General features: G+C 47.4%; 1 protein-coding gene across 1 annotated transcript in view; it reads left to right on the forward strand.

Annotated features, from left to right (window-relative positions):
• LETMD1 (LETM1 domain containing 1) overlaps positions 1-27,918 on the forward strand; it is an 826,442-nt gene that overhangs the window by 154,536 nt on the left and 643,988 nt on the right. The gene's annotated exons all lie outside the window — the stretch shown is intronic.

The following is a 27,918-nucleotide window of genomic DNA, read 5'->3' on the forward strand; positions in this document are numbered from 1 at the left end:
CAAACTCAAGGACCTGGCCTACATTCTGGCTAAACGTAGAATTGCCATGAGTTGGAAAGCATGCCACAGACCCACAATAGAGGCATGGTGGCATGATCTCTTGAATTGGGCCGATGCCGAAACAGTAGTATGGTATGAGGCAGCCAACAGAGGGGAGGAAAATGAAGAGGGACCTCTGATAGCATGGAGACAAATGGTGGCCAGATTGTCGGGATCCACCTAAACCAGCCCAAGCGATCATGATACGTCCGAGAGCAGTGAAGGGGAAGAGCCCCCAGGGATATGACACCTGGAGAACAGTGGAGAAAGCTTGAGTTAAGGTGGAGGGGGATGACAGTAATAAAGACATGCAAATGTATGCTAAGAAGCTTGAAACCAGAAATGTCTGGTGTGTTGGTTATTTTTTGTTTGTAGTAAAAACCACTAAAGATTGTTTAAAAAAAAAAAATTGCGAGTGGCTCAGAAAAGAGTCTACATGAATATTTGCGCTCCCTTTCGGTTATCCATCTTTTTGTTACTTCCTTTGTAGGGAACATGTTTAAACAGAGTCTCATGAATTGATGCCTAAGGGCAGAGGTCAAAGTGGGCGGGAGCAGTGCTCCTATACTTTTTATTTTTCAGTTTCACTGTTCCTATACTTTTATTTTAAAAAGAAACCGTTCCCGACCGGTTAAGTTTCAAAATAAAAGTTTAGGAAGAAGTTGAAGCTTGCACCGCAGTGCACTGCACCGAACATTCCATTAAATAATAGGTGTGTTTGTTTGGGGGTTTGGACTGTGTGTGAGAGGGGGCACAGCAATGGGATTTGTGGAGAGTGGGGCAGACCAGCAGGGAACATAGCTCCACTACTTCTTTTCATACACTTCGACCACTGTCTAAGGGCAGCGGCTGGAAACTTCTGTATGTAGCTGGGGATCATGCCTCTTTAACTGCAGGCAGTGCCTATTGCCCCTCCTATTTTGGAGGAGATGATCCGTTCTTCTGTGTTGATCCAGTCAAGGTCATATCATTTTTTTTTTTTTATGGCCTGGGTTGACTAACAGCATTTCTTCTGAGAGAGCCAGGTTTTGTAGTATAGCTGTGCATATGCTTCTCCACTCAAGCAAGGGCTTTTCATGATTTCTCCTCAAGGCACTGTTCAGTACTTCAAAACCACCTTCCCCAGGGGGGCTCAAGCATTTCCTTAAAAAAGACAGTGTTTTCCACTCCATGACTGCGTGGAGCGATGTCAAACCAAGCTCTCTCCGTATAATTTCAACGGGTAAGGAATGAAGCATGTTGAGAACCTTCCTCCAGAAGTGGCCCTCGACTTGTTGCCGAGCTTACCCTGCTAACATTAGTTGTGTTTCTGCGCCATATGTAAGTATAGGCATTACTTTGAGCTTATAAAACTCGATGACTGGACATAAGGAGAACTTGCAGGACCTTTGCTTGATGATTCTGGCTTGAGTAGCCAACTTCCTAGCTTTAGATTTTAATGCTATCAATCCAAAGGAATCATTGATACCGTTGTTCAACGATAATCCAAGGTACATCATTTCTGCCACTTCTGGGACTTTCTCCCCTTTTAGGTACCAAGCTCTCATAGCGTGATGTAGCTCCCTGGCATTGCCTAACATTAAAATCTTTGATTTTTTGGGATTTATTTTTAGTGCGTTAGCATCAACGTAAATGGCCAGTGCATCTAACTGTCGTTGCAGGCCTATCTCCGTTTGATCGAATGACAGGAGATCATCTGCGTAGAGGAGTCTGCCCACAGCTACTCCTGAAATCCGTGGCAGAAAGCACCTCACATCAATGAAAACCTCTTCTATATTTGAAGTGTAGAGGTTAAATATTGCCAGGGCCAGTCAACAACCTTGCTTTTTACCCTTCGATGTTGGTATTTCACTAGATAGTGTCCCCCTTTTGTCAAGTCTAACTCTGATTGTGGTTGAAGTGTGGAGTAATTAAAAATCCTCTCTTTGATGGATCGGGCATCCCCATTTTTGCAATTTTGACCGGAGTATTTTCCTATCTACTGAGTCAAATGCATGTGCCAAGTCTATAGAAGCGATGTACATTTTTCTGTTCTTAGTAGCTTTTACACACAATTTGAAAAGCTTAATCAAAAATAGATTTAGGGCAGTATCTACACCCTTTTTGAACCCCGACTGCCAAGAATCCTGGTGTTTTGTATCTGCGCTCCAGGTGTTCAGTTCTTTCAGGAGAATTGCAGAGAACAATTTTCCCACTACGTCAAGAGGGGCGAAAGGCCTATAGTTAGTAGGATCTGACCTATCGCACTTCTTGTAAATGGGTACCGCAATCGATTTAGTTCAGTGACTGGGCATGGTCTTTTTGGCTTGAATTTTCTCAAATAATTCCACCATAAAGTCTGCCCAGAAATCCATGCCTTTTTCAAGAATAGCATTGGTGAGTTTGTCTGGCCCTGCGGCCCTAGAGCTGCTAGATCTTTCTTATCAGGTTAACTATTTCTTCCTTGTTGATTCCAAAAGACCATATGCTGTTACTTATTGTCACTGGCCTTGGAACAGAAACTCCCTCGTTATTGAACAGTCTACCACAGTGGTTTTCCCATGCCCTTGAAGGTACTTAGTTACCAAGTAGGGCGTCCTGAGAAGCTGTTAAGGCGTTAAACGTCTTCCACATTCCAGCTGTGTTCTTTGTTGCTAGAAGCTTTAACATATTTTCGCCGTCCAGTTGAAATAATCTGCTTCTGTGAAATTTTAACCAGTTTTTGAGCGATTGAGTGCCCCGTCTAACTGCCTCAGTGGATATAAGAGTTGGAAATGTTTTGTGGGTCCGGCATAGTTTATTTAACGCCTTCTTCCTGTCTGCCACTTCTTGGATAAATACGTGTTTTACTACATATTCTCTTCTGTTTCCAAGTCCTCTTTTGACTTCAAATGATTTTCGAACCAATGGGTAATCCAAAATCGAGAGAGAATTTCCTGCTTCATCTTTGACAAAGCCAGTTATTGAGAGATTCATGTGGAGATCCAAGCCTGTGTTGTTAATTTGTAAACAATTCTGCCCTGGCGTAAGTTCCAAGTTCAGGAGGGATTGCCGTTGGTTCAAAGGGGGGTTTCCTTTAACCCACTTATTTCCTTTTATTTGGATGAGGTTGCGATCACTTTGGGTAGGTCTTATAACCTCCATTGTTCCCAGCTTTCCAAGAAGATTTTCTGTGGCAAATACATAGTCCATCTTTTTGGCCTGGTCTCCTCTCTTCCATGTTGTTGTTGGAGGGATGTCGCCTTTTAGGTGACCGTTGACTATATGAATGTTTCTTTTTTTTATTCCTCTTTCCAGAGGAGACCTCTAGTGACCTTTGGTGTGGCATTTATTGGTACATTAGTTATTAATTCCTTGACATCGTCAAAACATTCAACATTCAGGTCTCCACATATTAATATATCTAAGTAGTTGTGGCCACCCTTTCTTCATCCATATAGGTCATTACAATTTCTATAAAGTTGGTAGCCATAAGTGAGACCGGGTTCCAGTAAAGGTTACAAACCAAAAGCTAAATTAGAGGAGTTGTATTACTCGTGGAATACACCATTCAACCACAAGATCTATTAATAGCGGTGATCATGCCAGCCATAGGCCTCCCAGCTACCCCATTCGGGGCAGGATTCAGATAGATTTCAAACCCCTCCAAGATTGGCGCCTCCCTCAACCAGGTTTCCTGGAGGCATAAGACATCATATTCCTCAAAGGCCAAGTCTACTATCCCAAAAAGGTTAATAAAACCCCTACTATTCGAAGATCCAAATGTCATTGCTTCATATGGAGTGGGGGTGATGTCTTGCATGTCCTGTGGGCGTTATGATTTTGCCAGAGTTGCTGCTAGCCAACTCCAGTCCTCGCCAGCCAAGTCTTGTTTTTCTTTACCAGTATGAGTGGGGTTCTCTTTCATACCCCCAGGTCTGTCATTCGTGACCTGTCTGAAGGACTGAGCTTTCTGTCCCCCTAAGGTCCAACCAGTGCCTTCCTCTTTTGAGCTTTTTTTGTCAAACATGCCCTTGGACAAGCTTATATCTACTTCCTCCTGTTCCTTATACCATCTGGTTTGGTCCTCCAGCTGGTTTCTAGAGGTCAAATCATTTATGCCCTGTTCATTCAGACTAAATCCCTTAGCCAATAATCTTGCACCTTCTTTGTCCAGGAGGTACTTCACTCTAGGTTCTAAGATGTAAATTACTACTTGATCCATCCTGTGTACATCAAGGAACTCGATCAGATGCAGGTCCTTTGAGTTGATTGTTTTCAGTTCCGGGACACTTTGTATAAGCCTCATCACGTTCGACCTATTTAGAATCAATTTATCATTGATTTTCAGCACCCTCTCCAGGTTATATTTATAAGTGGTATTCTTGGCTTGATGGACAGATTTAGTTGCAATTGTGAGGCTCTCGTTGTCCTTGAATACTCTCCGATCTCCTGGCGCCAGGGCCTTCTCTCCACTTCCTATAAGTCCCTTCCTTTTTTGATCTAGTCTCTTGGATTCAACTCTTGGGTGTTGGTCTGGGTCCATCAGATCATTTACAGTATCCCAGGTGCCCCTATCCGGAGGTGGTTTTGTAGTAAGATTACAGCCTTTTCTTGAAGATGCAGGTAAAACTACCCGGTCTTCAGCCGAGAATCTGACTTTTAGTGAGGTTTTAGGATTCGGCTCTCGCTCTTCTATAAGAGCCCTCCCTTCCTCTGCTATTCCAGAGCCAGGATCCTTGTCATTGTGGTGCTTCGCTCCAAATTGATCCCCTCCATCAGGCATATCCATTGAGTCGATGCTAACCGCCTCAACCACATCGGAATACATCAAAAGATTTAGAAGAGTGTCCACTTCTTCTTGTGACACATCTATATCATCGAGGGTATTGTCCTGTGTCAAGTCCTCCTGGGCGGGAGAGATGTTTAAAGTCATGTTGTTATGGGAGTTTAATGCGTGTGTCTTATCTGGTCTTTCAAAAACCACTGCTTTGGATTTGTTATGTTACGAACAGTGTACGTGACCTTTTTTAATTGAGTCTTAACCATTTTGGTTCAAACCCCTCTTCCAGTCTGCTGAGGTTTTTCCAGTGTATTCCTCACCGCACCTTTTATATTCAACTTCAATTACTCCTTTAAAGCAATTCTTTTTGTTTGCAGTGAGTCTTTTTCTCCAACCCCATCTGATTCTCCCCCATCCAGTTTACTAAAGATGTTGTAGGTCTTTGACGATGGTTGGTGGGGACGATTCTTTCTGTTTATACCCAACTGCTTCACTCGATTGTATATACGTGCCAGGTTTTTTAATATTCTAATGCTCTGTTGCCTTTTCCACTTCGGTGGTTCCTCTCTGTTTATTCAGGCATCCCTTCGCCTGGTTGCTTCCGCTATTCTCCTATTCGCCCGCTCCCTCCTGCGAACACTTCTGTGTATCTTAGGCTCACGTTTCTGCAAGTTTCCTGTCTTTCTTCCTGGCTCGGGTCTTTGCGAGTGTTAGCTGTATTTCCTTTGTTTGCTCCTGCGCTTTGCTTCTTTTCTCTGTTCTGTTTCTTATTCTCTCTGGTCTCTCTCTCCTCCCTGTTTATATCAGAGTTTCATCCTTCTCTTTTCTTTCTGGTTTCATTTATATTAGATTTAACAGTCCTGCAGCCTTGCACTGTGTGCCCAGATATTCTGTTCGACTGTTCCTTCTTTGAGATTTATCACTGGGAGAATTCAATTGAATCCATCAGCACCTGCAAGAGATTACCTACCTCTGACTCCACCAATCTTCCGGACTCTACTTACAACCCTTTAGTCTCGGAAACCTGTTTCTGGAATCGACTTCTCTGCAATTCTGCAATCACCCGTCACTGAAAGACTATACCACGACTTATGAGGGTTTTTTTTAGCCAGGAGGCTTTTTCCCTGTCTGGGCTTGCTCCAAAGGTTACCTCGGGATCGGGTGGTTCATTACACCCAGCTAAGAATGGAACAAGTATCTCCCAATGGCCGAATTCTCCAATAACAACACCATACATGCGGCCACTCAGATGAGCCCATTTTATTGCACCTATGGGTATCATCCCCGGCATCTAGCTATTCATACACCCTATCCTTCCAAGCTGCCTTCAATTGCCCAGATCACAGACACCCTCAAGAAGACCCACAAACAAGCTTAGGAGGCATTAACAGACAGTCTGAAGACTTACAAGACCTAGGCTGATCAAAGAGAAATCCTAATCCTCCTTGAAAGGAAGGAACCAAGGTCTGGCTCACCACAGAATATCTACCTTGTTGGATACACACTGACAAGTTTTCTCCCAGATTTATTGGCCCTTTCCGCATCCTGAAAAGAGTCAATCCTGTGGCTTTTCGCCTCAAGCTCCCTCCAGAGCTTCGCAGAGTTCATCCCGTCTTTCATTCCTCTTTGTTAAAGACCTATCTGGATAATATTTTTTTATCAGAAGACTCCCAGGTCTACCTTTCAAAATACTGAACCTCCCGAATATGAAGTGTCCCATCTAGTGGACTCTCGTTACCATCAAGGTACCCTCAAATATTTGGTCCATTGGAAAGGATACACTGAGGCTGAGAGAACATGGAAACCTCGAAGCCATATACATGCTCCCCGTCTTCTAAGAAGATTTCACAGATTGAATCCCGGGAAGCCAGGAGGACCCCCGAGAAGGAGGGGTCATGCGCCCCAAAAGGAAACTATAGGACTATTGTGGAACCATTGATTGTTCCATTGCGTTTCCTCCTGTTTGATGGGCAGCGGTCTAGTTGTTTTAGGAAAGATGGCCACCGCCATCTGTATACCGACTCCCTTGACAGCCGATCGGTGCGTTGCTCCTTCAAAATCTGCCTCGTTGGTAACGCTAGTGATTTTCCTTTCTTTGAGCTAACGCTCCATTGCCTTTTCCACTTCGGTGGTTCCTCTCTGTTTATTCAGGCATCCCTTCACCTGGTTGCTTCCGCTATTCTCCCGTTCGCCCGCTCCCTCCTGCGAACACTTCTGTGTATCTTGGGATTGCGTTTCTGCAAGTTTCCTGTCTTTCTTCCCGGCACGCGTCTTTGAGAGTGTTAGCTGTATTTCCTTCGTTTGCTCTTGTGCTTTGCTTCTTTTCTCCGTTCTGTTCCTTATTCTCTCTGGTCTCTGTCTCCTCCCTGTTTATATCAGAGTTTCATCCTTCTATTTTTTTTCTTTCTGGTTTCATTTATATTGGATTTAACAGTTCTGCAGCCTTGCGCTGCGTGCCCAGTTATTCTGTTCGACTGTTCCTTCTTTGAGATTTCTCACTGGGAGAATTCCATTCAATCCATCAGCACCTGCAAGAGATTACCTACCTCTCCTCTGACTCCACCAATCTTCCAGACTCTACTTACAACCCTTTAGTTTCTGAACCTGTTTCTGGAATTGATTTCTCTGCAATTCTGCAATCATCCTTCACTGAAAGACTATACCACGACTTACCAGTTTTTTTTTAGCCAGGAGGCTTTTTCCCTGTTTGGGCTTGCTCCAAAGGTTACCCCGGGATCAGGTGGTTCATTACACACGGCAACGTGGCCTCCAACTGTCATGCATGGCAGTCAGATTACATCTGGACCTGTAACTCATTCTCACAGACCTTGTTATACCCATAGAACCGCAAAGCCTTTCTATTCTAGATGGAGGCTGTTTGATACCTTGCATGGAAAACAGTGTTTGCATTATACACATCGTTAGTATCACGTGATTTGAGACTGTCACGTATGTTCCACTCTATGTTTATTAGCAGCATTTGGACGTCGCTCGCTTCTTCTGATTGAACAAACATGGTGTCTTGTAGCTGAACCTTTGATCTGCGTCCTCGCATCTCTTCAGCAACTTTTTGGCTCTTCTTGCAGCGTGTAAATTTCCACACGCTAACTCCTGTAGCTGTGTCCCAGAAGACCAATGTGCGGCTTTCCTTGCTGTGTGTAGCTTCCACACGCTAACTCCTGTAGCTGCGTCCAAGAAGAAAACATGCAGCTTTTCTTGCACACGCAAACTCTTGCAGTCCCGGTTGCGCGTACTTTTGCCGCATGTAAAATTCACATGCGGGTTCCTGAAACTCTTGCAGTCACATGTAAGAAGACTAACATGCGGCTTTACTAGCTGCGTGTAATTCTGCCACGTGTAAAATCCACACGCAGTTATTGTGCTATTCTCTAATTGAGTCCTGTCGCCTGTGATGAAACAACAGGTGGATTTCTAACTTATCCTTTGCTACTCATTATCTTCTGTTCTACATAGGAAAGGAAGTACTGTCGACAACTGTTAATTAAGAAGGTGATTGTTCACTGTACTTCGGACGTTATGCTGTGGTGCACCAACCCGGTATCTAGCGTGACCCTTGTGCCGTTTTGGATAAGCTTCCCTTACTAACCTTCCCTCCTTTTTCGTTGTTTCTATTTGGATTGCTTCAGAGAAGTTTGTTGGAGCCTTCTCCCGTTATCAGCATCTACAGGTTAGTGTTGTCCTATTTGTTGAACTATTAGTGACAATTAATTTTGGGACGCATCATCATTACGCCTTATTTATCCTAGGCTGACTTTCAATTGTTTTCCCACGCCCTTTCCAGTGATTCCTCCCTCTGACTGTTTTATGAGTCAGAGAGTGGCATCATTTGGAAGGTCTAATTTGACTTCACTACCTTCAAGCCGTTTGCCTCCTCAAGGATCCGGAAGAACCCTACCAATTGTATCCTTTATGGTTATACATGTATCCTTTACTGGGCAATATAAGATACGTGGTTGATGTTTGACACCAATGGAGCACGCCCATATCTACACAACAAGAAATCCAAGAACAAGCCCAGTGAAAGGAAGGAGGTTCGTAGAAGGAGGAGGATGGATACCTCGGAAAGTTCCACAGTGGATAAAGGTGAGGAGGAAGGGGGAACAGTTTTACCAGAGTTTGACAACGTTGGCCAGTAATCATTGTTCTAATTGAAGGCCATCTTTGTTGGGATCATCCACCAATAGCTGATTTTTAGCATGTGTGTTGGCAATAAATCTTTCCGATCTTCTTCTTTCCTTATCCCGAATTATTGGGTCAATTATACTTTTAAGGATATCAGTAATTTGTTCTGTATTTTTATCCAGGTTATTTTGAAAAGCAGTGATGAATCCTTCCACGTGAATTAATTTGGTGTGAAGCATGGAAATCACGGTAGTCTGATCTTTGAGTTGATCATTTTGATTTTCAATGAGCTTCATAAATGGGGCCATTGTTATGGCAATAGCTGTTATCATCTTTGCATCAATGTTGTTGTTAGAAATGTTTTCATCCTTCCCTTGTTCAGATCTTTGTCTGTTGCGAGGGAACATGAGTCAGTAGGTGACAACCTTTGACGTTTGCTTGTTAAAGATTGGTTATTTGTTGCAACGTTTGTAATTTTTTTTCTTGTAATTCAAGGGTCCGGTTTCGTTAATTTTTCTCTGGCAGTAATTTTTTCCCCCCCAAATTCGAAGCTCTGTATCGATATTTGTTACTTGCAGTGAGGGTATGGATGTAGTGTCTTCAGATTGCTATCCAATATCGACCTCCTTCCTGTGCCTATTTCCTGACATGGCATGTGTAATGTTACGTCTCCCGTTGCTCGCCCCATTGAGACTCACACAACCACAAACCCCACACCACACCTAACAACAAGAGCAGTCCCTGCACATAGAAAGAACCAGCAGTTTGCCTGGCGTAGGAGGACACTAGCCTGTAGTCCCGGCGTCTACCGTCCTTTGTTTCACTGGCAGTTACCATGGAGACGCGCTCACGGCTAGTCACGCTCACGGAAACTCCCAAGGCAATGAACATCCAGCGTTCCATGACCACGTGATCACGTCACGTCTCACACGTCCGTGAGACACATCACGTGGTTACTAAATCAGTTTAAAAGCATCTTGGCAACGTGGGTACAGCGCTTCACAGCTGATCTCTGGAGGATTGTGTAGCGCCTTGGTTTACCTGTTTCTGATCACGGATTTTGTGACCTCGGACTGTTCTTTGGATTTGTCTTGCCTGCCCCTCGGATTTCTATTACTTGGATTCCACCTTGTTTCCCCGACACCTTGACCTTTGGAACTCTCTTGGACTGCCTTTGGATTATCCTCTCTGAATCTAGAATCTTGGAACTTGGTTTTTGAACTTCCTGCCTTACTTGTCAATCTACATCAGACCCCGGTGTGTCCCACCTTCGAGCCCTGCAGAACGCTTCTTTCACCACTACCAACAATCCGTGGCTCTTACCATATTAGGACACCACTTTCAACACTCCTGGGTAAGCCTTGTTAATACTGATTGTTACCCGCTAACCGTATCAATTGCACTGCTCCTGTTAATCATTAACTATTGCCTTGCAGCGGTCAGGGGTCCTTCCGGCCTTCCTGCTACCTGATTGACGGCTCAACACACCTGTGGCCTCAAAGATTGCACAGACAGTGTATCCTTTCTGTCTGTGCGGTACTTGGGGACGGAGGTTCAATAATCTGCACGACCATCAGGATCAGAACAGACTGTGAAGCCTTCCTGGTCGTCCAGAGTATGGATACCTCCTCCGGGGACCCTGTGGCCGCTCTAATGCAAGCGGTTGCGGCCCTTAGGACCGACATGGCCGCGGCCACAACGGCTATCCACCATAGACTTGATGCCCTACAAAGCACACGTGCTCCCTTGCCTGCAGACGCCGAGTTTGGCGATCCCACCCCCCCCAGATCCAGCTGCACATCCGTCCACAGCATCCACAGTCCCCACTCCAGTGGTCCTTCCAAACTCCTTTCCTCTTGCTGCCCCCGAACGTTATCAGGGGGATCCCAGGAAATATCGTACCTTTCTCAATCAGTGCAAACTTCACTTCTTGTGTAGACCCCAGCTTTTTCCTGACTCTGTTACCAAAGCAGCTTTCCTTCTTTCTCACCTGTCAGGTGTAGCGGCCATTTGGGCGAACCCGTTATTAGAGATTGATCACCCTGCTCTATACAATTTCGACCTACTGGTGACGGAAATGGCAAAGGTTTTTGATACCAGGCATAAGGCACAATCCCGAGACCTGAAATTGCTGGATCTTACACAGGGTAAACAAACTCTGATTGATTACATCACCCGTTTCAATCAATTGGCTGCAGAGACCTCGTGGCCTGAGGAAAAGAAAGCCATAGTGTTCTACCGCGGTCTCTGTAGCCACATGAAAGACGCTCTTTCTGTAGTGCCGGCTCTTCCCTCAGTCTTCCCTGAGTTAGTGGATCTGGCCCTACAGGTGGACGCTCGCAGGTCTGAGAGGAAAGCAGAGACGGCTTTTTCCAATCAGACACTCCCAGCCCCATCCGTCTCTGTTCCGGAACCCATGCAAATCGGTGGGATCCGGAGTCCCATCACTCAGGCCGAACGGGAACGTCGGAGAACTGACAACGCTTGTTTCTACTGTGGTACTTTAGGGCACCATGTTAAAGAATGTCCTCGCCGCCCTAAAAATAAAACTTCGGGTTTTCAGAAGGCTCTCCCCTAGGCATGGGGGTACGGGCGAGTCCTTCTCTGACCCCCAATGAACCTGTATTCGGTCCCATCAGACCGATTACGGTCCAGGCCCAGCTGAAGCCAGCCGGAGATTTGGTACACTCAGTACAGATTGTGATTGACTCCGGGGCCACTGGCTGCTTTATTGATATTTCGCTGGCTTATGACCTTAATCTACCCTTGATCAAGAAAAAGTATCCAGAGCCGGTACAAGCGGTCGATGGTACCTCACTTGTCTCTGGTCCCATTGAGTATCAGACCGCTCCCATGTTAGTGCTGATTCAGGGCACGCACCAAGAGACGTTAGCGTTCGACCTCATTTCCACACCACAGTTCAGTATCATTTTAGGCATTCCATGGCTTAAACAACACAATCCTTTGATTAATTTGGGCAGTGGACAGGTCACATTTGAATCTGAAGTTTGCCAACACTTTTGTTTGATCGAGTCCGCTACTATTTCATCCCCGGCCACTGTCCTTGGGGCTATGGCCTCCGCCAGCCTTGAGGAGACAGATCCATCCATGAACGTCCCACATACTGTGGGGGCCATTACAGCTGGGATTCCCACTGACTATCATGAATTCATTCCAAGAGGTCTTTGACAAAGTCACGGCAGAAGGCCTACCACCTCATCGACCCTATGATTGCCCCATTGATTTGGTTCCTGGGGCAACTATACCAAAGGGCAGAATATACTCTTTATCTCCATCGGAAGAGTTAGTACTCAAGGAATACATCCAACAAGCCCTCCGCTTAGGTCACATACGACCCTCTAGCTCCCCAGCTGCTAGTCCGATCTTTTTTGTGCCCAAGAAAGAGGGTGACTTACGTCCCTGTGTTGATTACAGACGATTGAATGCCGTTACCATCAAGAATCGGTATCCCTTACCCCTCATCTCCACACTATTAAACCGATTGACCAAGGCATCCATCTTTACTAAGTTGGATCTTCGGGGGGCGTACAACTTGGTTCGTATGCGTAGCGGAGACGAGTGGAAGACGGCATTTTGTACTCGACAAGGGCTGTTCGAGTATACCGTAATGCCTTTTGGTCTCTGCAATGCCCCCGCTACGTTTCAGCGTTTTGTTAACAAGGTGTTCTCTGACGTCTTAGACGTTTTTGTTGTGGCCTACCTAGATGATATATTGATATTTTCGTCCTCACTGGAGGAACACATAGGTCATGTCACTGAAGTCCTGACTCGACTAAAAAAGACATTCCTTGTACGCCAAACCCGAGAAATGTGTATTTCATACTAGGGAAGTAGAGTTCCTAGGCTTTCTTATTACACCTGGAGGTCTATCCATGAACATGTCCAAAGTTCGTGCCATCATCGACTGGCCCACTCCAACCTGTCTCAAACAGCTCCAGTCATTTCTGGGCTTTGCCAACTTTTATCGGCGTTTTATTGCCGGTTTTTCATCCATTGTTTCACCACTGACTGCCTTGACCAGTCCTCGGGTCCCGTTTCGTTGGACCTCAGAACATCGGCGTTCTTTTGAGACACTCAAAGCTAGATTCACCACAGCTCCTGTATTACAGCATCCCGACCCCGAACTCCCGTTTGTTGTGGAGGCCGATGCCTCTTCCTTTGCATTAGGCGCAGTGCTCTCCCAACCCTGTCTCTCCACGGGTCAGTTGCATCCCGTAGCATTCCACTCAAGGAAATTTACACCTTCCGAGTCCCACTACCCAGTTACCGAGAAGGAGTTGCTGGCCATTAAGGATGCATTATTGACCTGGAGACATCATCTCATTGGGGCCAAACATCAAACCGTGATTTACACAGATCACAAAAATCTGCAGGACCTGGCCTCCCTTAAATGTTTGAACAGCAGACAAGTGCGCTGGCACCTGTTTTTTGCCGCCTATGACTTTGTGGTAAAACATAGACCAGGACTTACACATGGTAAGGCCGATGCTTTATCTCGCTCGTCCGGAGGGGATTCTTTGCCCCTATACCCAGATACTCTTCTGAACGAAGGTTATGTCATATGCATTTGCACTCCTCCTCCCTCCATGCTAACTCTTATCCACAGTGGGTTTCACATAATCCACAAGTACTAACAGAATGGGATTTGGTACTTCAGGAAGGGTTGCCCTTCATACAGGATAAGTTATTCCTCCCCACTAGCGATGTACGTAACCAGGCACTTGCTTGGTCTCACGATGCGGCCATTAATGGGCACCCTGGACAGCATCGCACTTTGGAGTTACTAAAGTGATGGTGTTGGTGGCCATCTATGAGACATAACGTGCAACATTACGTAAACACTTGTTGTATCTGTGCACAGTGCAAGACACGCAGGGGTTGTCCCGTGGGTCTCCTTCAGCCCCTACCTATTCCTCCCAGACCATGGCATACGGTCTCTATGGACCTCATTACAGATTTGCTTCGCAGACAAGGGTACGACTCCATCTGGGTGGTAGTCGATTCCTATACTAAGATGGCCCGTTTCATTCCTTGCCACAGGATTCCCTCAGCCCCTGTACTGGCCCAACTATTCTTCAAGTCGATCTTCTGTCTCTTTAGTCTTCCGTAAGTCATTGTATCCGATCGCGGTACACAGTTCACATCCCGTTTTTGGCAGGCCCTTACCAAGATCCTTGGCATTGATGCACGCTTCTCCTCAGCCTACCACCCGGAGAGCGATGGCCAGACCGAGAGGGTAAATCAGGCTCTCGCACAGTACCTGCGATGTTTGACCCTTCAGTACTAAGATACATGGTTGAACCTGTTCCATTTGGCCGGATTCGCATACAACAATGCCTGGCATTCGTCCACTGGGTTCTCCCCCTTCTATTCACTCTATGGGCAGCATCTTCGCTCTCTTCCTCTTCCCGATTTTTCTTCCTCCTCCACTCCCGCCGCCAATCTCTGTGCTCGGGATCTGCAATCTATACATGCCCAGACATTGGTTCATTTGCGGGAAGCCCAAGCCTCTATGAAAACCAAGGCCGACAAGAAACGAGTGGCGGCTCCTGTTTATCAGGTTGGGGACCGTGTTTGGCTGTCAACTCGTCATTTGCGGATTCCTGGTTGCCGGAAACTGTTGCCCCGGTTTGTCGGTCCTTACAAGATTTCACATGTTCTGAACCCAGTAGCCTTACGACTCTCTATTCCCTCCTCCTGGCATATCCACCCGGTGTTCCACACTTCATTACTCAAGCCCTGTCTTTCTGCCACCCGGATGGTCCGATCTCCTGCCCCTGTTTCTGTGTCCTCCCCGGATACGTATGAGATCAGTGCGATTCTGGGTTCTCGTCTCTGCAGGGGTCGCCTTCTGTATCTGGTTGACTGGTTGGGGTATGGCCCTGAAGAACGCTCCTGGGTTCCCTCCCGGGACGTCCATGCCCCACGTCTGGTTGCTCGCTTTCATTGAGATAACCTGTCCAGCCCACGGGGTCGTGGGCCTTTGGGGGGGGCTCTGTTACGTCTCCCGTTGCTCGCCCCATTGAGACTCACACAACCACAAACCCCACACCACACCTAACAACAAGAGCAGTCCCTGCACATAGAAAGAACCAGCAGTTTGACTGGCGTAGGAGGACACCAGCCTGTAGTCCCAGCATCTACCGTCCTTTGTTTCGCTGGCAGTTACCATGGAGGCGCGCTCACGGCTGGTCACGCCCACGGAAACTCCCAAGGCAACGAACATCCAGCGTTCCGTGACCACGTGATCACGTCACGTCTCACATGTCCGTGAGACACATCACGTGGTTACTAAATCAGTTTAAAAGCATCTTGGCAGCGTGGGTACATCGCTTCACAGCTGATCTCTGGAGGATTGTGTAGCGCCTTGGTTTACCTGTTTCTGATCACGGATTTTGTGACCTCGGACTGTTCTTTGGATTTGTCTTGCCTGCCCCTCGGATTTCTGTTACTTGGATTCCACCTTGTTTCCCCGACACTTTGACCTTTGGAACTCTCTTGGACTGCCTTTGGATTATCCTCTCTGAATCTAGAATCTTGGAACTTGGTTTTTGAACTTCGTGCCTTACTGGTCAATCTACATCAGACCCAGGTGTGTCCCACCTTCGAGCCCTGCGGAATGCTTCTTTCACCACTACCAACAATCTGTGGCTCTTACCACATTAGGACACCACTTTCAACACTCCTGGGTAAGCCTTGTTAGTACTGATTGTTACCCGCTAACCGTATCAATTGCACTGCTCCTGTTAATCATTAACTATTGCCTTGCAGCGGTCAGGGGTACTTCCGGCGTTCCTGCTACCTGATTGACGGCTCGACACACCTGTGGCCTCAAAGATTGCACAGAAAGTGTATACTTTCTGTCTGTGCGGTACTTGGGGACGGAGGTTCAATAATCTGCACGACCATCAAGATCAGAACATGTAAGCTCCATCAATGCAGCATTTGGCCATGGTCCCTTTGGACCCTGATTTACTGTGTCTGCAGATCTCATTGTTTCAATTATGCTTTGCGGGCTCAAGATTTTTGTCTGGGTAGGGAGGATCTTACTATTTTCCGAGTTCCTATTTTCTCCCGCCACCACCGGTGACAGACCCTCGTTCTTCCTGGTGTAGAAGAACCGTTGGGTTCCTTGCAGAGAGACTGGCGTGATGCCTCTAGGCTTCCATAGGTTTGTGGCCTCGCCTTGTGTAATTTTATTACCCGCACCTTTCTTGGGGTTTAGACCAACTGTGTATGCAATTAGTGGTTCAGCTTCACTAGATGTATTGTGTTTCCTCAAAACAGATGTCTGAGTGTTCCCTTGAGGGGAACCACTACCCCCTACCTCTCAGGTTTCCACAAGCAGAGCAACAGTTGTAGTTGTTGGGATGTTAATGTCATCGCACGCCAACGGTAAAAGTTCTGTCAACGGATTGGTTGGAGCAGTAACGACTGAGGCCATTATTTCCATTGTTTCCTCTGTATGGTTATGCACTGGGTTCAAGACATATTCCTGTAAGGTTTTCTTATGTGACATAGTTTTTAGTGATATTTCGACTCTAGGAGTCAGTGGACATCCACAAGTCTCCGAGAATGTCTTGTTCATGGGTTTGTCCATGAGTTTAACCATGAGTTTGTCCATACAAAGTGCTGCAGTTGATACAACCACAATCTCCTCTGTGATCTCCGTATAGGCATCAGTTTCCTCAGAGTCGTGTGTTAAACAGAGCAACATACTTAGATCCACAATGCACGTCATGCTGAATGTTGTAAGTGTGTGGTTACCACAACACAGGTCTGGGCCTGGGACTATATCACCCTTAATATCTCTTCAATACCAGTGCTCAGAGTCTCCACCCCCTCTCTTGCGCTAAGGAGCTTCAGATTTATAAAGTTCCTATCGTAATGTGACAATCTCACAGGTGGGGGTGGGGGGACAGAAGGGAACGCGGGCGGGCAGCCAAGCGGGCAAATTACTCATAGTGGCTCGTACCAAAGTGCCGGCTCACCTGCTTGTTATGCTTTTCCAGTTGCCCCGCTACGATACAGCTGCATGTGTAGTCGTTGTTTTCCCGGGTAGTCCAGTGTTCATTGGTAGGTCGGAAAAGTTACAGCATGCCGTGACAACGACCAGCGTAACCACGTGGAACACCGCTGAACACTTTTCTCTCACTTTCCACTCCACATCCGCCGCACGAACAGATTAAACAGACCTCACTGCTCCCTGGGAAATCTGTTTAAAGTAGAACCAGCAGCTTTCGCAGTCTCCGTGTCACTTTCCCCTTCTCCTTCACAACTCTGCATCCGCCACACAGACAGATTAAACAGACTGCACTGCCCCCTGGGAAATCAGGTTAAAGTGAAACCAGCAGCTTTCTCGGCCCCCGCTTCCTCACCTCCTTCTGACAATGAGAGTGAAGGGGCTATAGCAGGTACACAGGGATTATACCCTATACAGGAGTTAAAAGCATTGGAGGGGTACTCAAATCCAATATTCGAACCTCCACTTTACCAAGGAGGAGGGGCAGAAAGGGGCTGGACAAACAGGAGGTGGAAAAGGGGTGCACAGCAAGACACAGACAAACACAAAGGAAAGGCTGTAGAATATAGCATCGAATGAATGGGTGGGAGGACAAATACTCCTGAAATTAGATGGGAAGACAGCAGGAGAACCAGGAGGGGCGAGTAAGGAAGTAGCAGGTTGTAAAGAGGGTGGGGAAGCCCGAGAGTGGGCAGAGATAGTGGAAGAGGTGGAGAGAAAAGAAAAAGAGGAACAAGAAGAATGCAAGAAAGCACAAAGGGAGAAGCTAAAGGCAAAAGAGAAAGAGCGGGAGCAGCGAGAGATGAGGAGAAGGAGAGAGCTTGAAGACATAGAAAGGAGAAGGGAGGAAGACGAGAAGGAAAGGCAGGTTTTAGTAAAGCCGGAACAGAGGAATTGGCAAATAGAGCGGTCCACGAGAGAGCGCAAACACAAGGAGGAGGAGGAGCGTGCCGTGAGAGACATAAGACTAAGGTTGGGATTGACTACTTTTGATAACAACCAAGAAAAGTATAGGCAAGTGGAGCAGGAGCGCAGCAAGAAATGTGACAGGCAAAACTAGCACTGGTTCCTCTGTGAGGGGGAACTGCAGGAACTTGATTGATGACAACGAAGAAAAGGATAGGCAAGCCGAGCAGGAGCGCAGCAGGAAATGTGACAGACAAAGCTAGCACTGTTTCCTCCGTGCGGGGGGACTGCAGGAACTTGATTGACCTAGAAGGGTAACCAAAGGTAGCAAAGTTACTGAGGAGACTTCGGCAGCGACTTGGGAGACACTGAGTCATATGATGACTTGGTAGGGAGTGAGGACGAGGGATTAAGGCAACTTGCTCTTCGATTGGCAGGGAAGAGCACCAACCGGAGCTCCACGTGGGGAACAGACAAAGATACAGAGGGAATGCAGGGTGACAAGGATGAGAGACTACAACAGTCCAGGGCTACATTGCACAGCATGGATGACATAACCCCATTTGTGCAAAGACTTAGAGACCTTCCAGCACGAAGGAGGGGAGAAGTGGCAAGAGCATTCACATCCACCAAAGACACCGGGAGACTGGATGAGGTGACAGGACTGTCACAGTTCCCCTTGCTGGAAAAGGGAGGGGAGGCGACCTCGGTACATACCCTGGAAACATATCGACCAGCAGAATTTGAAGTGTAGGTTACCCTCGTTGACCGCGGATGCGAGGAAATATGGAAAGGACGACAGCAGGAAAATAATTAGCAGTAGGGGACATAAAAGGTTTACTAGTGGCAGTCCTCTGAGAGGCTGCTGATGGCTTATGGAAAAGGGCGGGTTACCCAGGAATAACATCATAGAACACGGCACACAAGGGTTTGCCAATTGCTAATTGCTGAGTGGCTTTATGGCAAGCTCTACGGATGCAATACCAAGACATGTGAGGTATTAGTGCAATCATGGCATGCAGAATGGGGGAAGATGAAGACCCCTTACAATATATTCAGGCTATTGAAGAGTTATGGCACCTTGAATCATGAGAACCGTGGGATAAAACAGTGGCATTATTCTATCATATACTATGCCAAGGGTTACCAAAACAGGTGGAAAGGCAACTAAAGACGTTGGTGAGGATGGAAGCAAATCCATGGTCAGAATACAACATACAATAGTACATTATTGCAGGCTAATGCAAGAAAGCATGAGGAATAATTGTGAGGATAGAAAGAAGGAGGAGGTGAAGTTAGTGCAGAAGAAACTGTCTAAATATGCCATGGAAGGAGCAGTGCTAACAAGTGTGGTAGGTAGAACATACCATAGACACAGTACGCACCACCGCCCACGTGAGGAGGGTTCATGGGGCGGTGGGTTGCGCAGCATGGGTTTCGAGGAAGATGTGGGCCACCAAGGGGACACGGTATGGACATCAAATGCAACAGAGCCAAGGGTTATTTCTGAGAGGGTATTGAGGATATCGATAACAAGCGCAGCCGGGTCCAGAAGGGTTCTCTGGAGGGTATCAGAGGCAAATAAGAGAACCACCCCAGTGCTGGGTGTGTGGACAGATAGGACATATCTCTAGGTTATGTAGAAGCAGGGGGGATGCCTGTCACGTGTCCTGCCGGTTATGCCCACCCCAAAACCCCCTCCGGTGCCCATTTCCTCCCCTCTAGATCCCTAGCACCCACGCATACCCGACGGCAGCGGCAGCAGCATACCAGGAGGAGGAGCATGGGCAGCCGTCTGGGTTCCTTACGTCCCTTCCTCCATTTGCAGCTGCAGTGGCAGTCCCCGACATTCTGCCTCAGACACCGGCATCGTTTGGTTAGGCAGAAGTTTCCACATCATGTGACTAGGATACGAATCCCATTGCCAACGCAGAGACGCGACGAATCACGCGTCATGTGACTCAGTCACATGTGCGGTCCTTCCTGTCAAAAAGGCCGGAAGGACACGAAAACAACACTTCACAGCTGCTTCATGCAAATCTGTTTGGCGTTACGTTTTGGATTCCTGCACTTCGTTGACTTCAGACTGTATCACGGACTCCTTACCTCTTGCTGGACTTGTTGCTTGATTTTCCTGGAACTTTTGAACTTGACTTTCCCACCTGGATACTAAATTTGGATTACCCTAGGAAACTACGCTACCTTCCCAGCTTGTGACTCGGACTGCTTATTGGATTGCTAACGGATCTCCCTATTTTTGTATTCCGGCCATTGTTATCCATCGGCACAGGTGTGCATTACATCCAGAGTGCTTCAACTCCTACCCTTTATACTGCTGCCGTCGGTTATCTGTTGACCCCCACCCTAGTATTCCATCAGGGCGGTTTGACCACTCTGACTAGGTAAGCCTCTTGCTTGTTTTCCTCCACTGTCCTATTGAACCGCTTGTCTTGCCAGTGTCTTACCTCATTGCTTGCCTTGCAGTGGTCTGGGGGGTCCTTCCGGCGCTCCTAGTTCCAGCCCGACAGCACTCTACACCTGTGGCTTCAAGGACTGCACGAGCAGTTATTTACTATCTGCTCATGTGGTACTTGGGGACGGAGGTTCTATAATCTGGACGACCATCAAGTCTGAAGAGACTGTGAAGCCTACTGGTCGTCCAGGTCATGGAGCCTTCAGCCGGGGACCCTGGGACCGCTCTAATGAAAGCAGTGGCAGCCCTTAGGCCAGACATGGCCGCAGCCACAACCGCAATCCACCACCGCCTTGACTCCCTCCACAGTGCCCGCCACCCATTACCAGAAAATGCCGAATTCAGGGATGCTGCACCCCAAAATCCGGGTCCCTCCGTTCCACCCACGCCTCCTGTTCCTGTGGTGGTCCCCACCCCATTCCCACTAGCAGCCCCGGAGAGATACCAAGGTGATCATAGGCGGCATTGTACCTTTTTGAATCAGTGCAAACTTCATTTTCTCTGTCGGCCCCAGGCATTCCCTGATTCCACTGCTAAGGCCGCCTTTCTGCTTTCCCATCTGACAGGGGTGGCAGCAACCTGGGCGAACCCTTTGCTAGAGCGCGATCACCCAGCCCTCTATGACTTTGACCTCTTAGTGAGTGAAATGGCCAAGGTTTTTGACACTAGGTACAAGTCCCAGTCTCTGGATTTGGAGTTATTAGATCTCACTCAGAGCAAACAGACCCTCACAGAATACATAACATGGTTTAACCAGTTATCAGCTGAAACTTCCTGGCCCGAAAACAAAAAAGCCGTGGTCTTCTATAGGGATCTGTGCGGTGCAAAGAAAGACGCCCTCTCAGAGGTACCATCGCTTCCAGCTGACTATTCAGATTTGGTCGATCTGGCCTTACAGGTAGACGCCCGGAGAACTGAACGTCGGGCAGAAGCCGGCCTTTCTAGCAGTCAGTCCCTTTCCCCACCAGATACGACCAGTGAACCCATGCAAATAGGGGGAATACGCAGTCCCATAACCCATGCTAAATGAGAACGCAGAAGAACAGATAATGCCTGTTTTTACTGCGGTCTCCATGGACACTATGTTAAGGAATGCCCACGCAGCCCCAAGAACAAAAATACGGGTTTTCAGAAGGCTCGCCCATGAGGTCGGGGGTAAGGGCGAGCACTTCACAGACCCCCTTAGAGATTATCCCAACTTTTGGCCCTGTCAGACCAGTCATAGTGCAGGCCCTGATACATCCTACTAGGGATTGCATATATTCCGTACACATAGTGATTGACTCAGGGGCGACGGGTTACTTCATAGACATCATGTTAGCCAATACACTAAACCTACCACTGGTTGCTAAGAAACATCCCGAACCAGTACAGGCAGTTGATGGGACTTCCCTTGCATCCGGCCCAATCAAACAACAAACCGCCCCTATGGAGGTGGTCATGCAGGGCAACCATAAAGAGGCACTGTCGTTCTACCTCATTTCCACACCGCAATTCGGGATCATATTAGGCATCCCTTGGCTGAAACAACACAACCCACTGATTAACTGGGGAACTGGTGAAGTGTTTTTTGAGTCAGAAACCTGTCAGCACTACTGTCTGGTGGATCCCGAAGGTATGCCCAATGTCACGCTCACCTGGTCTCCACAGGGGCGTGCTCATGTGCAAAGGATGATGTCTGCACTGGTGTTGTTCTGCTTAATGAGGGCCTGCTTGCGTCTTCCCTTCTGTCTTGCCTCAGGAGATGTTCGTCTGCAAGTTGAAACAAGATATTAGCCAACTGTGTGGAGCTGGTTTTGGTTTTCACCTCCTTCCGTGTTATCCTTCTCTTTCCCTGGCTCACCTTGTCTATTTTATGAGTGAGCTCTCCGTCCTGCACACTCTCTGGCAGGGGCGCGGTTACTCTGTAGTTCCAGGATCGAGTTACTTCACTGATCCGATGGAGGTTGCTGAAGTGGATGGACCAGAGTAAGCAGGTAAGTCTCTATTCCAATAACTCCTTGAAATAGCTGCCTTAAGTCCTTGCATGCAAGATATCTAATGTTCGTTTTTTTGTCTTTCAGATGCGGCACAAAGCGGTGTTCGGATGATGGATGACTCTCCTGACAATGATGTGCAGGATTCTTGCCGGTAAGTAGAGCGCTGTGCGAGATGCACTAATAGTTCACTTTATTTTAGCCTTCTTGTTGTGTGTGACTAACCTGCTTTGTCTTTTCTGTTCGGCAGGTGCGGCGCTTTTCCAGGAAGAAGATGGAAGGTCTGACTCACGGTGTCGAGATGCGGCGCAATGCAGAATGATGGAGAACTGCTCGCTGGAGTTCCTGGAGGAGGCCCGAGTCAGGTGCGTCGGTACCCGAGAGGGTGCCTTCTGTTCTGATCTTCTACAGATGCGACGGCCCTTGGATAAGCGTAAAGGCGAGGTCTGGATGTTCTGCAGGTAAGGCCTTCAATGCGTGAATAACTATTGTTCTTCTATTTTCACAGGTGCCGATGGATAGAAGACTCTGGATGGGCGTGGCAGAAAGGAAGCAAGAACTGACACGGTGAGCGTTACGCTGCAGGAGTGCAGATTAACGCGAAGCGTGTTCAGTTTGCAAGGTGTGGTTTAAATAGCCTTGCAAGTAGTTCCAGGAAAATAGTCCCCTTCATCGTATCCTGTCTCTCTGGTAAAGTAGTCCCAAGCCAAGCCCAAGCCACACCCTGTACTGAATGGCTCAGCATCTCAATGGACCATGTATTTAACACTTGCCATGAGCCTGGCGCCAGCGGCGCAAGGACTGAGCCCAGGTGAGCCTAGCTGGGGCCTGGGAAGTCCCAAAGGAAGCCAGAATCTGGCTGGGCTTGCAGGTTTCAGGATTTTGGGGGCATGTACCATGACAGCACTCCCCCCCCACCCAAGGCTCCCCTAATGGCAGACTCACCCATTGGTCCTAGTTTGTTTGGATGATTGCGGTAGAACCTTTTTAATAACCGTGGAGCATGCACATTCTCGCTAGGTTCCCATGATCTTTCATGTGGTCCGTATGCTTTCCACTCTATCAAGTAAAATAGTTTTGACTTACTGATTTTTGAGTCAAGAATTTCTTTCACCTCGAACTCAGGTTCCCCGTTTACAGTGACTGGTTTCGGTGGTTTCACAACTCGTGTTCCAGGTTGCACTGGTTTCAGTAGTGAGACGTGGAACACAGGATGAATCTTAATGTGCGGAGGTAAGTCCAACTTCATAGCCACTGGATTGATAATGGCTTTAATGGTATATGGACCTAAATATCTGGGGTTGAAGGTATGAGGTCCCTTCACTGGTATATGCTTAGACGCCAACCAGACTTCGTCTCCAACCTGATATTTTGGAGCTTCACTTCTGTGCACATCGGCTGATTTCTTGTACCTTTCCTTAGCTTGTTTTAGATGATCTGTCACTTGTTTGAGGGCTTGGGAGATGGTAGAGTGCAAACTTTTCACAGCTGGCATTTCCAGAAGTTGCGGTGGATCAAGATTGGAAGTTCGCGGATGTAACCCGTAGATTGTATAGAAGGGACTTTGACCTGTATTGGAGTGCAGGGAGTTGTTATAGGCATACTCGGTGATCCATAAAACATCATTCCAGCTGCCTTCAGTTTGATGTAACATGCACCTGAGATATTGCTCTAAGGTCTGATTGGTTCTCTCTGTCTGACCATCAGTTTGGGGGTGGTGACTGGTGACTGGTGGAAAGCCTTATGTCGATTTGAGCTAACTAGCAACATTTCTTCCAGAAGCGTGAGATAAACTGGCTGCCACGGTTTGAGATTAGGATGGAAGGAAATCCGTGAATTCGAACAATCTGCTCCAGAAATTCTTTAGCCTGAATTGAAGCTGAGGGCAATCCTTTTAGTGGGATGAAATGGGCCATTTTAGAAAATAAATCCACTACTACTAGAATTGTGTTGAACCCGTCACAAGAAGGAAGGTCCGTTATAAAATCAAGAGATAGAGTGTGCCAAGGTGTATGTGGGATGTCTAATGGCTAAAGCAGGCCCGGTGATTTCTTTTTCTGGACTTTGTTTTGAGCGCAAACTCCACAGGATAGTACAAACTACTTGATGTGTTTACGCCGCGTCGGCCACCAAAAATGCTGCTTGCCCTTGGCCTCAGTTTTTGCAATTCCGGGATGACCTTCTACTAATGAGTCATGGTAATGTGAGACAACCTTTTCCTGAAGTTCTGTGCTGGGTAGGTAGAGACGTCCTTGAAAATAAGGCAATTGGTTAGTGACTGAATGGTGAGGACTTTTGGTCGGTCAATTCTTTAGAGCGTTGGAATCCATCAGATGAAGGATTTCTCCTTGAATGTCTTCTAGTGTTAGAGGCATAGTAATTCCAAGAATCTTTTCACCAGGAATGATGGGCACAGGGTCGGGATTGCCGTATTCCTCGTCTACTCCTATACGGGACAGTGCATCTGCCTTGCCATTTCGACAGCCAGCTCGGTAAGTAATTACAAAGTCAAACTCCGCGAAAAATAATGCCCATCGGAGTTGACGCGATGATTGTTCTTTTGCCACCTTCAGGTACTGTAAATTGCGATGGTCTGTAATTACTGTGATAGTATGCCTAGGTCCTAAGAGGTAATGCCGCCAGGCTTTGAAGGCCGCCTTGATGGCTAACAGTTCCTTATCCGTAATAGCATAATTCAAATCAGGAGCCGTAAACTTCCGTGACCAAAAGGCTACTGGGTGTAGTTGACCAGTTTCAGGGTCCCTTTGGGAAAGGACCGCTCCCATTGCCAGACTGGAAGCATCAGTTTCAACCACGTATGGAAGATCTGGACAAGGGTGTTTCAGGATCAGGGCTGAGATGAATCTTTGTTTTAGCTCCTGGAAGGCTTTCTCAGCCTCTTCGGACCATTGAAATCGCTTGTTTTTGCGCAGCAGAGTGATAATGGGATGCACTAGTTGTGAAAATCCTGGAATGAAACGACGATAGAAGTTTGCAAATCCGAGCATGCTCTGAACTCCTTTAATCGAAGTTGGAGATGGCCAGTTGAGAATGGCTTCAACCTTCCGTGAATCCATGCACACACCATGAGGGGTTAATACAAATCAAAGGAACTCGGCCTCAGTGACATGGGAAAAACATTTTTCCAGCTTTGCAAACAGTTTGTGTTGTCGAAGTTTGTCCAAAACGGCCCGGACATGTTTCACGTGTTCTTGCTCTGAACGAGAGTATACCAGAATGTCGTTGATGTATACTACGACACAAACATCAATCATTTCTCGCAAAACATCGTTCATGAAATACTGGAACGCCGCTGGGGCGTTGCAAAGGCCAAAAGGCATCACCTGGTATTCAAATAGCCCGTATTTGGTGCAGAAAGCGGTCTTCCATTCGTCCCCTTTCCTGATCCGTACCAGGTGGTATGCTCCACGAAGGTCTAACTTGGTGTAAATTCAGGCATCTTTAACTTGATCCAATAGGTCAGGAATCAAAGGCAAAGGGTAACGGTTTTTAACAGTGACCTGATTCAATGCGCGGTAGTCGATGCAAGTCCTAAGGTCACCTTCCTTTTTAGGCACGAAGAACAAGGGTGATGCCGCCGGGGACTTGGATGGGCAAATTAAACCGCTAGCCAGGTACTGGTCTAAATATTTTCTCAAATGCAGGTTTTTGGGCTCTGTGAGAACATAGATTCGACCGCACGGAATCTGTGCTCCTGGTACAAGGTCGATCTGACAGTCATATGACCTATGAGGGGGCAGTGTGTTGGCTTGATCCTTTTGGAATATGTCCTGGTAGTCTTGATATACCAGAGGGAGGGAATTGGTTGGTTTCATGATCGTCGTCGCTCCCGTGACCAAAGGTCCTTTAGTTGGATAACAAGTTTGAGCACAATCGACTGAGAAGGTCAACCTCTTGGCACGCCAGTCTATGCAAGGCTTATGTGACACTAACCATGGCATTCTCAGAATTATTTGAAATTGTGGAGCCTTGATTATATCAAACACTATGGTTTCCCGATGACCGTCTTGGCACAAAAGAGTCATCTCTGTTGTAGAATGCGTTACTGGACCCGAAGCGATTTCAGTTCCGTCGACTGTGGTGACTAAGTCTGTTGTTGCCTTTTCGCAAAGGGAAAGGTTCATCCTCGAAGCCAACTCTTGATCCATATAATATCCAATGGCTCCACTGTCAATGTATGCTCTGACTGCATGCATTCGAGATGGCTGTTGGTGGTTTATAAGGACCATAGGCAGAACTAGGTGCGAGGTCTGGGAGTCCTTCTTTTCGCTTGGCAAGCGGACCTCTACGCCTGCCGGGCAGAGAAGTTTTCCGGCTCTGACTCTGTTTCAACCTTACCAACGACTCCCACTGCCTTTTTAGGTGGTTTTACTGGGCACTCTCGAAGATAATGGCTGGCTGACCCGCAATACAAACACAGTTGTTGTTATCTTCTCCTATCTCTTTCAGCCTTGGATAATGGCCCAAGCACTCCTCCGATTTGCATGGGTTCTGACACGTCGGTGGTCTTGGAGGCGTTTTCCTTGGGCGTACAAATACCCTTGAATCAATTCTAGCATGATCAGCCTTACGGTTCTGCAGTCTGTGATCAAGCTGGACCGCCAAGTCTATGTACTCAGCACAGTCTCTGGGCGGGTTAACCACTTGAGCTAAAACGTCCTTTAACTCCCCTCTCAGGCCGCGGTAAAACAGCGTTGTTCGTTTGTCGTCCGGCCAATCAGTTTCCACAACCAGTCAGTTGAAGGTGGAAATGTAAGTTAGCAGATCCTGGTTGCCTTGGCGCAAAGATAAAAGCTCATTGTCCAATGCCTGACCTTGGCAGCGCCGGGCAAACAGCTTCTCCATATCCAATTGGAATCTTTGGAAGTCTCTGAAGATGGGATCATCCCGACTGACCAGCGGTACCGACCAGTCAGCAGCACTGCCACTAAGATATGAAAGTACAAAGGCCACTTTGGACACGTCGTTTGGAAAGGCTCCTGGCCTGCATAGGAAGTGTAGACGGCACTGATTCATAAAAACCGCATACCTTTTTGGATCTCCAGCGAATCGTTCTGGGGATGCCAAAGGTACAGCTCCTGGGAGGACCACCTAAACTGGGTTGCTTGATGCAGTGGGTACCATTGACCCCACTCCAGGTAGCGGCGTTTGCCCCGCCTGTGACTGGAGCAACTGTCTGGCGAGATCATCGGTGCAGTCCTTTGCTACAATCAGTTCCCTTCGTAAGGCATTGGTTTCCTGTCTTGCCGAATGTACCTCAGCCCTGAGTTCCCCCAAAAGCTGAGCTAGCTGATCCGTTTCCGAGGTTTCCATGGCACCCAGATAGAGCATTTATGTAAGGCTTCGCGTTCTGTCACGCTCACCTGGTCTCCACGGGGGCGTGCTCGTGTGCGAAGGATGATGTCTGCACTGGTGTTGTTCTGCTTAATGAGGGCCTGCTTGCGTCTTCCCTTCTGTCTTGCCTCAGGAGATGTTCGTCTGCAAGTTGAAACAAGATATTAGCCAACTGTGTGGAGCTGGTTTTGGTTTTCACCTCCTTTCCGTGTTATCCTTCTCTTTCCCTGGCTCACCTTGT

This window comes from Ambystoma mexicanum, chromosome 3q, assembly GCF_040938575.1.
Source record: "Ambystoma mexicanum isolate Mex_15411 chromosome 3q, UKY_AmexF1_1, whole genome shotgun sequence".
Taxonomy (NCBI): Eukaryota; Metazoa; Chordata; class Amphibia; order Caudata; family Ambystomatidae; genus Ambystoma; species Ambystoma mexicanum.